Here is a 10210-nt window from a genome sequence, read left to right as displayed (position 1 = left end):
CCACTGCACACGCGCGTCGCACACACGAGTGTCTGGTTATCACTTCACGGCAGGCAGGCATCGGACGGTGGAGCAGCTGGAGGACGTTCAATTTTCGGTGCAAGTGACAGCGCTGGAAGCTGCCCCAGCGGGTTTGAGGACGCGCTGCTCTCGCGACCCATCTTCCCTCGCCCACGGAGTCAGCTAACTGGGGGCATCCTGCGTGTGGCTGGCACCACTGCCCCCGCCGCCCACCGCCTCTCTGGGTCTCTCCATCAGTCTGTCTGTCGTCTGAGACCGCACCCAGCCTGCAGGCCACAGGGGCCGGCAACGTGCTGCCACCGCCTGGGGGCGCGGCTTGCGTCCTAACCCCCTCCTCGCCTCACACCCCTCCCCCCGTGCTGCCCAGGCCCCCTCCCTGGGCCCATTCTCACCCTGACCACAGTGTCCGGGCCCTGCGGCCCACTGGGTTTCGGGGTCCTGGGGCACCTGCCCCAACCCCAAAGGGCTCCCGGAGGAGAGTCTAACACTCATGGGGACTGGGCTGGGGCCTTCGCCACGTGTGCTCAGGTGGGGAGCGCCCGGCGGCACAGTGACAGTGGGCACATAGGGAGACACAGCACGTCGCCCACAGAGCCCAGGTGCCCACAGGCATGGTTGGGGAGGCTGCAGGCTGTGTCCCCACCCGGCTTTCACCGTGAGCAGCACTGGGATGGACTCTGAGAGCCTGAAGGACTAGGAAAGGCACTGGAGGTGGGGACCAGGGTCCAAGTGCTCCCTCCCGCTGGAGTAACGGGTCACAGCCACCCCAGTGAATTACACGGGGCAGAAACCAGGCTAGGAAAGGGACAGCTCCACATCACCCAAGAAAGAGGCGCGGTCAGGTTCCAACAGGTCAGCGTGGCCCCCGAGAAGATAACGCAGGCTGCCTTAACAGAGATACAGCGGGTAGAACAGAGGAGGTGATCTGGCTCTGTCCAGCACCGCGCAACTCGGTCCAGGCGGTTTGGGTCCAGCCCTCAAGGGAGATAATAAAAGCTCACACTCATATAGCACCTACTATGCGCCGGCACTGTTCTAAGGGCTTTACATTCATTAACACATTATTTACTTATAATCTTGTGTAGTTGGTACTGTTATTATCCACTTTACAGACGCGCACAGAGACGTTAATAACTGGCCTGGTGAAGCAGCAGCCAAGCCCAGGAGTTTGGCCCCATGGCCCCTGTGTGTACCTAACCAGACGCCAGGCCAACAGGTCGCGGTGGCATGCTGGACGGGGGGTGAGGGACGCCGATGGAGGGTGGACGCAAAGCCAGTTTGTCTGAGGAAAGGCAGGGGGAGATGGAGTGTCTGGTGGGGGAGGGGCCTAGAGTACCCCCGTCCCTGCAGCACATAACACAGCAGGCTCCCCCAGGCCTGTGGGTGGACACACGTGTGACCCCGTCCACCCTCCTGGAGAACCCACGCGTGCCCCTGGAGAAGCTGTGAGAGGTGTCCCGGTGCACACACGCTGGACCTGAGACGCGCCCCCCAGAGAACGGCCACAGCACTGGGGGGCACCGACAGTGAAGGGGCGTGAGCGCTCACCCACACGGCGCCCAGCTCCAGCCCCCACATGCCCATGTGTCTGCCATGACCTGAAGCTTGAGGCATGCAGACCGTGGGTTCCACACGATCCCACAGCGAGCAAGGGGGTGACCCGGGCACCAGGATAACCGTCCCCAACTAGCAGAGGGCTCACCCGGCGGGCAAGGTGGAGGAGTCCTGGGCTCGGGTGGGGGTGCTTCACGCCAATGAATGGCTCACGCGCAACGGGTGAGATGCTGAGTCCCACGCTACGCGCACTTGACCACAGTGATCAGCTTAGAAAGAAAGAGGGGAGATCTGAGAGGGGCACACGGCAGCCTTTGGTGGGAGGTGTGGAGGCCTTGAACGAAGGCCTTCTCGTCCCTTCCGGGGACTGCCTGTCATGCGGGGCGCGTGGGGCTACTTTTAAGCTGGAAGGGACAGTATCAGGTATTCATGGTATTATTCTCATACCTTTGGCTGTATTGAATATTTTATAATTAGTGAAATATTTATTACAGGTTTCTTAAATATTTGAAACACCTTAAATATTTTATAATAAATTTTAAAATGTTTTGAAAAGGAATGGGCAGCTGCGTAAGGCTGAGCTCCCCGTCTCTGGAGGTATGCAAGGAGAGGCAGGATGTCAGAGGGCGTTCTCCCTGGCGGCGAGTGGGTGAAAGCAGTGGCCCCTAAGCCAGGACACCCGTCAGAATCACTCATGAGCTTTACAAGTTGGACTTCCAGGGCTCAGCTCTCACCTGGTTCACTGGGTCTTGGCAGCGCCTGCTGCCCTTGCTGGGGCCCTGTCCTGCTCTGGGCTGTTCTCTCTGGCCCCAAGGACCAGGCCCAGCTACTTGGGCCCCTGGCCAGCTCGGGTGATCCCAGGGCTGGGGACAGAAGGCTGCCGGTTTCACAGCCGTTGAGTCAAGGATGAAAGGTACCAGCCCCAGAACTTGAGGCCTGGGGCTGTGGACCAAGAGTCTTTGCCAGTGAGATGCGAAGACTCCCACCGCACAGAAGGGAACACTGAGGGCCAGAGAGGGGAGACACAGGGCCCAGCACGGAGGGGGAACTTGCACCCGAGCCTGCTCATCTAGTTCCCACAGCAGCTTCCCTGTGTCCCGGGCTTCCCAGCTCCTGGGGACTGACGGTGTCTGGGGGCACCCCTCCCTGGGGGCCCCCTCTGACCTGAGCCTCTCCTGGCTTTGCCTGTGCTCTGAGGCAGCGTCAGACGTTTGACAACTGAACCTGGAGGGCTGGCAGTGTGCATAACTTGGCTCCTGCAAATGGTTCCCGGGAGAACTGAGTCCTCCTCTCACATGCTGATGGCTCTGACACCCCAGCCTTTCATCATCCCGATGACAAAGACTCTAAAGCACCTAGTACGTGCCAGGCACCATGCCAGGGCACGGCAGGGACATGCAGGGGTGACGACACAATAAGGTGCCCGAGGAATCAGCTCAACAGAACCTCCCAACTCTGGCCTCTGCCCTCCAGGCCCAAGGAAGGGAAGGAACTCTCCCTGGGGCACACAGCAAAGCTGCAGCCGAACGGGGCGAGGGCCTGGCTCCCCTGAGCTCTCTCCAGGGGGCTCCCCTGCTCCCCAAGAACCCCGTGGGGAGGCCGGGAGGAGGCCGGTCATTACCCTGCAGCTGGCTCCCACCCAACGCGCTGCTGGAGCACGGGTGCTGAGAACTTGTCTGCAGACAGACTGCCACTTGCCAGATGGGGGCCTTGGGCCTGTCACTCAGCCTCGGTGTCGCTGCTTCCTCCTCGGAAAGCCAGCAGCTCCCCAAGGGCCGAGAGAACCAGTCATCATCACAGAATGCCAGCTAACTGCTATCAAATGTTTGATCCTACAAGTGGTGACACGCGTAGCTCACACTATTAAATGCAGTAAGTGGGCAGCGGCACCATGGAGTACGTCGTCGTGTCCTAGCTCCAGTTTATAGACGAAGAAGCTATAGAGGGGTGTGAGCGCGTCCCGCGTCCGTAAGTGGCGAGGCTGGGACTTAGGCCCCGGCACAGGGGCCTCAGTACGAAGGAGGGAGTCAGAGGAGGTCCAGCCCCGGGAGCGAGAGGTGGTCTACAGGGCTGGGGACATGGGTGTGTCCAGCTGGTAGAAGTTTAGAGCTAAAAATACTTGGGATGCACACACTTTTCTGTCTGTTACGCTCCAATAAAAGATTCAAGAGAGAGAAAGGAGGTCAGATCGATGGAACCTGCTGGTTTGCTGGCCAGCGGCGGGGCAGAAAGGAGTCAACACTGATGGGACAACTGGTGGGCCGGCTCTGCCCTTGACTGAGGTCAGGAGCTGGGGACAAGCGGGCTTGGTGTGCGAGGCTGGGGGGCTGAGGCATGTCGGTGCGGTCACGCCGGGGGCAGGGCGCTGTGACCCGACAAGGGAGAGGCCCCATGGCCTGCACTGGGCAGACACGCTTGGGCAGGAGCTGGAGAGCCCAGACACCACCTGTGTGAAGACGTGGCTCACGCTGGGGCAGACGGGGGCACAGCGAGAGGGGGAAGGCAGCGGGGGGGCTCGCAGAGGACCCACATCTGAGGGACCCCTGAGAAGGAAGAACCCAGAGGTGGGAGGGACTCTGACGCAGAGAGCAGAGAAGAGGTTGTTTCAAGACAGAAGCCATGCTCCAGGCCATGGGAACCCTCGGAAACGGGCGCTGTCATCATCGTGGTCACCAGTGGACAGATGAGTCCCAGAGGCAGCTCAGAGCGTACCCGATGGACCCAGCCGTAGCACGCACAGCCCGGGCTGCCAAGGCCTCCGGATAACCGGGGAGGGGCGGGCGGGGAGGGCTGCAGGACAGACAGGCATGCGCAGGCAGGGAGGCCGTCACACTGCGGGCGGGGGTGGCAGGGCAGGGGCTGGGGGAAGACAGCCGTTCCGTACAGCGGGCACCTGGAGGAGGGAGACGGGCGGGCTGCCTGACCCAGACCTGGTCCTGCTGGTGGGCAGGGTACCCCTGGGCTGTGGAGAGCGAGGAGGGGGCAGCGTTCAGCACCCTGGACAGCTCCAGGCTGGCCCGGGATGCCATGGAGGCGAAGATGGGGAGACCCATCCTCCCAGCTGCTGGGACTTCCCACGCTCAGAACCACTGACACCCAGGCTCAGAGAGGCTCACGTGCTCGGGAGGAGAATGAGGACACGGCCAGGACCCCGCTGTCAGGGGTGGCTGTGTCATTAACTTTAATGTGTCCTGGGGCCTCAGCGTCCGCAACCAGAAAACAGACAAGAGGACCTCCAGGTAGGGGACCACACATCCTGGGGTGCCCTGTGTTTCAGTGTAATTACAAACCACCTCTTTCTACTCCCAACAGTGTCTGGTTTGGACATTATACAGTCACCCTCCTTTCCAAACGTGCTGACGCTTTCCTCTTGCTTCAGAACTTTCAGCAAGAGCTAAGGTGGGCTTCCAAAGCAAGGCCCTGGGTCGTGTGGAACCAGGTGCAGAGACGCTTATGCACATGTGCAGAATGTGGACATCTGGGAGGCAGGGGAGGGGAGACACAGGTGCTGTGCCCCCTCAGTGCCTGTCACTCAATCACACAAGCGGCTGCCGTCACCACCGGTACACCAACGATGAGCACAGAGAGGGTCAGTGACTCGACCCTGGTTGCACAGCTAGTCAGCAACAGAACCCGTATTTAAACCTGGGGCCTGTAGTGGGTCCCCAGCACTGGCGCCAAGGAGAGGGCTCAGTGTCCAGAGGTCAGAGCAGGAGGAAGGTCTATTGTGGGGGAGGCGAGAGGGAGCTCAGGCTGGAAGGCAAACAAAGCATGTGGCCGGGGTGGGTGCGGCGGGGCCAGCGGCACCACCAGGGCCCTGGCCCAAAGGAGCTGGGATCCCCAGGGAGCCAGAGAGAGGCCAGAGATGGCACCCCGAGGCGCTGCCCCCCTGCTGCTAATGATGTCCAGGAACCTGGGGGTGGACATTCTACAAGAAAATGAGACAAATTGTGATCTAGGAGCAGAAACCCTGCCCCTGCAGCCTGGACCCCCACCAGGGGGAGACGAACAAGCCAGGGGGGCTGTGGGCCCGATACGGCTGTGGGGAGAGGGGGGCCGCTCCCCCGTGCAGGGCAGCTCCATACAGGCGGACTGGGCACTCGAGCCTGGACCACTGTGGGCAGCAGGAGGCGGGCACGGGGGGTGGGGGAGCGGCAGGCCCCAGGCCCCTAGCGGATGCACTGGGATGGGGCCCCGGCTCACCTCACAAGGGCTGGCACGTGACGTCAGGAACACCACAAGGGCAGAAGTCTGCCGCCTGGAAAAGAGCAGGCACCAAGGAACTATGTCGCACACAGATGAACTATTCAGTGGGCGCCAACCCCGAGGCAGCCGCGGACCACAGTGGGCAGGAGAACACGCTCAGCTGCCAGTGTGAGGACGCGGCCGGCACATTCCTTTCCCTTCACTCCGCCCCTTTTCCTGCAGAGATGGCGATACAGCGGCTGGAGGTGCAGCAGCCACCCTGAGGCCATGAGGACACTGCAAAAACGATGCAGGAGGAAGGTACGTGGAACGTGGGTCACTGCCAACGTCCCGAGGCTGTGCACCCCCCCTTTACATGAGAAAAATGATTCCCCAGGTGGGGTTCAACCACACGGTGCTCAGGTTTCTGTCTTGTGCGGCCAATTTCAATCCCTAGGTGACACAGCATAAAATGCTGCTGAATAATTTCATTAGAAAGTTACTCTCAATTTAATTCTTTTCAGCGCCCCTGATTCCATCAAAAAGGAAGTCTCAGGTCGGGGCTGGTAAGCCGTGAACACCCCTGCACACTTGCTTTCTCCCTTTTTAATAAAGCGACAGCAAGCCTTGGGCTCCAGGCCTCCCCTGGGCGACAGCATCCAACTAGAATTTAATAACATTGTTTTGTTTCCACTGAATTTATTTTTATGATTATGAATTCTATTTATGGCAAAGGAGGGTTGTTTTCCATTTGTAGTAGTGCTATAAAACTTCCCTTTTAAATAAACGTATTTAAGTTTTTAAAAAGTGAATTTACTTAGAGAAAAATGGAAGAACAGTGAGAGGAACTGTGGGGCACGTGGGCAGCTACTGCCCAGCCGGCACTTCCCTGCTCTCGGCCGCTGGGCGCAGGGAGGGAGGCGGCAGGGTAGGGCTGAGTCTCCGTCATCTGTCTGTCCAGCCTGGAGCAGCGGGTGGGTGGCTGGACCCTGGCACCGGAGCGTGGGCCGGGCGGTCAGCAGTGAGCGGGGCACAGGGGTTTGAAGCTAACCAAGCCACTAACTCAAAGTCCTAGCTGCTCCCAGCCGCCAGTGTGAGGCCCGACTTCAAAAGCCGGCCTCCGGGAGCCGGCGTGACCTTTTCCTAATTAGCTCGGGCTGTTTGCTCCACAGCCGCCAGCTGATCTCTGGACAGAAGCTCTAACTCCAGCCACTGCCGCCTGTCACCATCAGGCAGATAAATAACTGCTCCTTGGAGAGGTTGGGGAGGGGAGCCGGGGCGTGCTGGGGGAGGAGAGGGCGGTGTGACTGTGCTGGGTGGCCCTGGGCAAGTCACCAGCACGTCACACAGCACTGCTGGGGAAAGCATCACCCCATTTCTCAGAGAAGCGGACTGAGATCCAGGGAGGAGAGGGGTCTTCCGGAGGGGCCTGGGCTCCAGCTCTGCCTGCTCCCAGATCCCTCTCTCCCCACAGGCCCACGGAGGCCCCCTGAGGCGCCGTCGCTGGTGCTGAACACAGTGCCGGCCAAAGGCTGGGCCACGTCCAGCAGGTCACCTGGGGTCAGCACCGGAACACACAGACGTTTCCTCTGGACTCTTAGTCATTGCTTCAATAGAAGCAACTTTTAGGGATGAGCCCCAGGACCAGGAAATGGAGGCGCAGGGAGGCAGGACTGGAACCGGGGAAGTTCAGCTTGCGGAACCACAAATGCTCTGTCTGGAAGGGACCTTGGAAACTGCGCCCAACCTGCACGTCCCCGAAGAAGACCCAGAGCGACACGGGCGCCCCCCACGAGGCCCGCAGGAGCCACGGCCATCTGTTTTGCCACCTGCCTTCCTAGGTAGGCCAGGCTGAGAAACATCCCATCCATCCACTCAACAAACTTCCATTCGGAGTGTGCCCCCCGCCAGGCTCAGGAGGCTGACCGGGCGAGCACGCAGCCTGGGGTGAGTGACCGGAGGCCAAGCGGCGTGGCCCGGGAGCTGAGGCCGGAGCGGGGCCCACCAGGCCACGGGGTCCTGGGCTAGGCCAGCGGAGCCTGAACCTGATGTGGGCTGGGGCGGACGGAGCCTCTGGAAGGAAGGAAAGAGGTAACATTTATCTAACGTGATGAACCCAAGACGGGTGTCTCCCGGGTACCAACTGCGTGTTTACTGAGTGCCTACTATGCCAGGAAATCCACACGCCCCTCTGCATGCGCGCCTTAAGGGAGAGGTCGTTATCTCCATTTTACAGACAAAACATGGCTTGCCCAGAGTTCCACAACCAAACATCAGCAGTGGGGCCTGCCCCACACCAAGGTCACTGCACAGATAGGCCGACCTGGGGAGAGGGCGTCCTAGGCACAGGCATGGCAGGGGCAGGGGAAGCACAGGGCTGTCAACAGCAGTCATGGCCAAAGCCCAGCTCTGCCTGCCTGCCTGTCCCACACACTCATGGCCGTGCCAATGGCCCGAGGTCAGCACCACCGAGTCTGCCCAGCCTGGCCCTAATTGTCCAAGCTCTGCCACATCCCTGGGCCTCTGGGGTACCCTGTGCACCGCTGGCATCATGCCCCACTGCTGTGGGGTCTTAGTCTGCACGCCCGTGGTGGGGATGGTCTTAGGCCACTGGCATGGTCAGAGCCGACGCCCACCCAGACTGCCCTGTCCACTAAATAACTTCTAGGTAAATCCATGAAGATGGTTCTTGGGGACACCCTCATGTTTCAGATAGGGAAACTGAGGCCCCAAAAGGGGCAGGTGCTTGTCACGGTCACATGGCACCCAGCCCCCTCCCCCCAGACTTTCTTGATGATGTCAGCTGAAGAGACAGCCGCGGCACGGAACGAACGATGCTTCCTCACAGCCTGCCCTCTCTCCAGGCTCAGCACCCCAAGGGACAGGGTCTCCAGCACCCCGCGTTGGGGCCTGGCAAGCAGCAGGCCTTCACGGATGCCTGACGGGCACGTGCGGGAGCAGCGACCAGGCAGCCGCATGTGCCCCGGCCCTGCCCGCCGGCTCTACCCCGGCCCTGCCCGCCAGCACCAGCTTCCCGGCTGCCTCTGGTCCTCACAGGTGCCTCCCTCCAGCCCAGAAGCCCCGCTGCCTTGTCGTCTCACGGTCAGGCCTCCCAGAGCCACTCCTACAAGCGCCACTCTAAAGCCACCGGTACATCTGGGGAGCCATCTGACCACCCACAGGCATGCCTTCGTAGGTCCTGGAAGGAGCCTGTTCCCCACAAATTCCCAGTCCGCTAGAATTGGCAGAGACTAAGTGTCATGGCCACTTGAAATAAACTCAATCTATGGAATCCTTTAGCGCCAGCTGGCAGCAGGTAAGCAACCTACTGAGAACCCCAAGCCCCAAAGCCACTCTTCTCTGCACTGTGTCGTTTACCAAGAGCACCTCCTGCTGTCCGAGGGAGGTATTACAACCCAGCTCCATCACACAAGGCAACACGCAGAGAGCAGATGTACAAACTGCCGAGTCTGTGACCCGGAAGCACACGAGGTGCCTCAGGCCCTGAGCCATCGGAGGACAGGTGACAGAAGAGGGCACGGTGGTAATCTGAAAGTGCCAACGGGAAATAACTCGTCCAGCTGCTTTCCAGCTGCAGGTGAGACTCCCGCAGACAGCACAGCTGGGTCACCAGGACAGCTGGCGTGCCTCAGGATGGCCTTCTCAACGCCCACCCCACCCCCTTAGGAGTTCAATGCAGCATTTTCGTTTTTCAGGGAAGAACCTGTGTTTGGATCCATGTGAGTCAACGCTAACACGCGCCATGTTGTAAGCATGAAGTTTTACACTCACACACATTCCCATAACGTGGTGGGAGCGAAACCTCTGTCACCCCACAGAGCACCCAGCTCAAGAGGAGGACACTGCACAGGCCCCCGCCTGCTCACACCATCCCAGGGCCCCCAAGCCCCTTCTGCCGTCCCCTGAGGCAGCCCGCTCTCTCCGTCAGACGGGCAGCGCCTCTGAACAGGGGTTGGTTCCTGAGGGACCTGTTCTGCAGGAAAGCCGGCTCTGACCCACACCTTCCAGACCTGTCCCATGACCCCAGCACACCTGCCCCCCTTGCTGAGTGTCCAATGAGCAAGAGCGACCCTTACCTTTGGGTCAGGGCCCGCCGATGACTGTCACCTCCGAGAAGAACAGGCTGGCGGCTTCCTCCCCTCAGGGATCACAGACGTCTTCTCCTCATTTCCGGACACAGGGGTAGAGCAAGGGTCCAGGCGAAGCGTGGGGCAAACGGTCGCCAAGGCAGCGTCCACTGCAGCGAGACACAGAGGGGAGGAGGGCGGTGAGGGGAGGAGGGGCATTGCGACCAGCAGCCATCTCAGCAGGATGTGGTCCTGTGCACAGACTGCATGGAAGTTAGACCTCCAGCAAAAAAACCTGGGAGCCAATGTCCCCATGCTCAAGGAGCCACGGAGAGGGCCAAGGGCAGGGGGCGGACGTGACA

The 10210-nt window shown here is 60.5% G+C and overlaps 1 protein-coding gene across 6 annotated transcripts in view; it reads right to left on the bottom strand.

Moving 5' to 3' along the window:
* ELFN1 (extracellular leucine rich repeat and fibronectin type III domain containing 1) overlaps positions 1 to 10210 on the bottom strand; it is a 105295-nt gene that overhangs the window by 17260 nt on the left and 77825 nt on the right. For 5 of the 6 annotated variants that reach the window (XR_002123417.1, XM_019637591.1, XM_019637592.1 and 2 more), the window contains one exon: positions 9858 to 10018. The exons of the other annotated variant lie outside the window; for it this stretch is intronic. The gene's annotated coding sequence lies outside the window, so the exon portion shown is untranslated. The remainder of the gene's footprint in view (positions 1 to 9857; positions 10019 to 10210) is intronic. 6 annotated transcript variants of the gene reach the window in all.

This window comes from Hipposideros armiger, unplaced genomic scaffold (assembly GCF_001890085.2).
Source record: "Hipposideros armiger isolate ML-2016 unplaced genomic scaffold, ASM189008v1 scaffold_33, whole genome shotgun sequence".
Classification (NCBI taxonomy): Eukaryota; Metazoa; Chordata; class Mammalia; order Chiroptera; family Hipposideridae; genus Hipposideros; species Hipposideros armiger.
The sequence above is the reverse complement of the archived record's forward strand: the minus strand, read 5'-3'. Positions and strand labels throughout refer to the sequence as shown.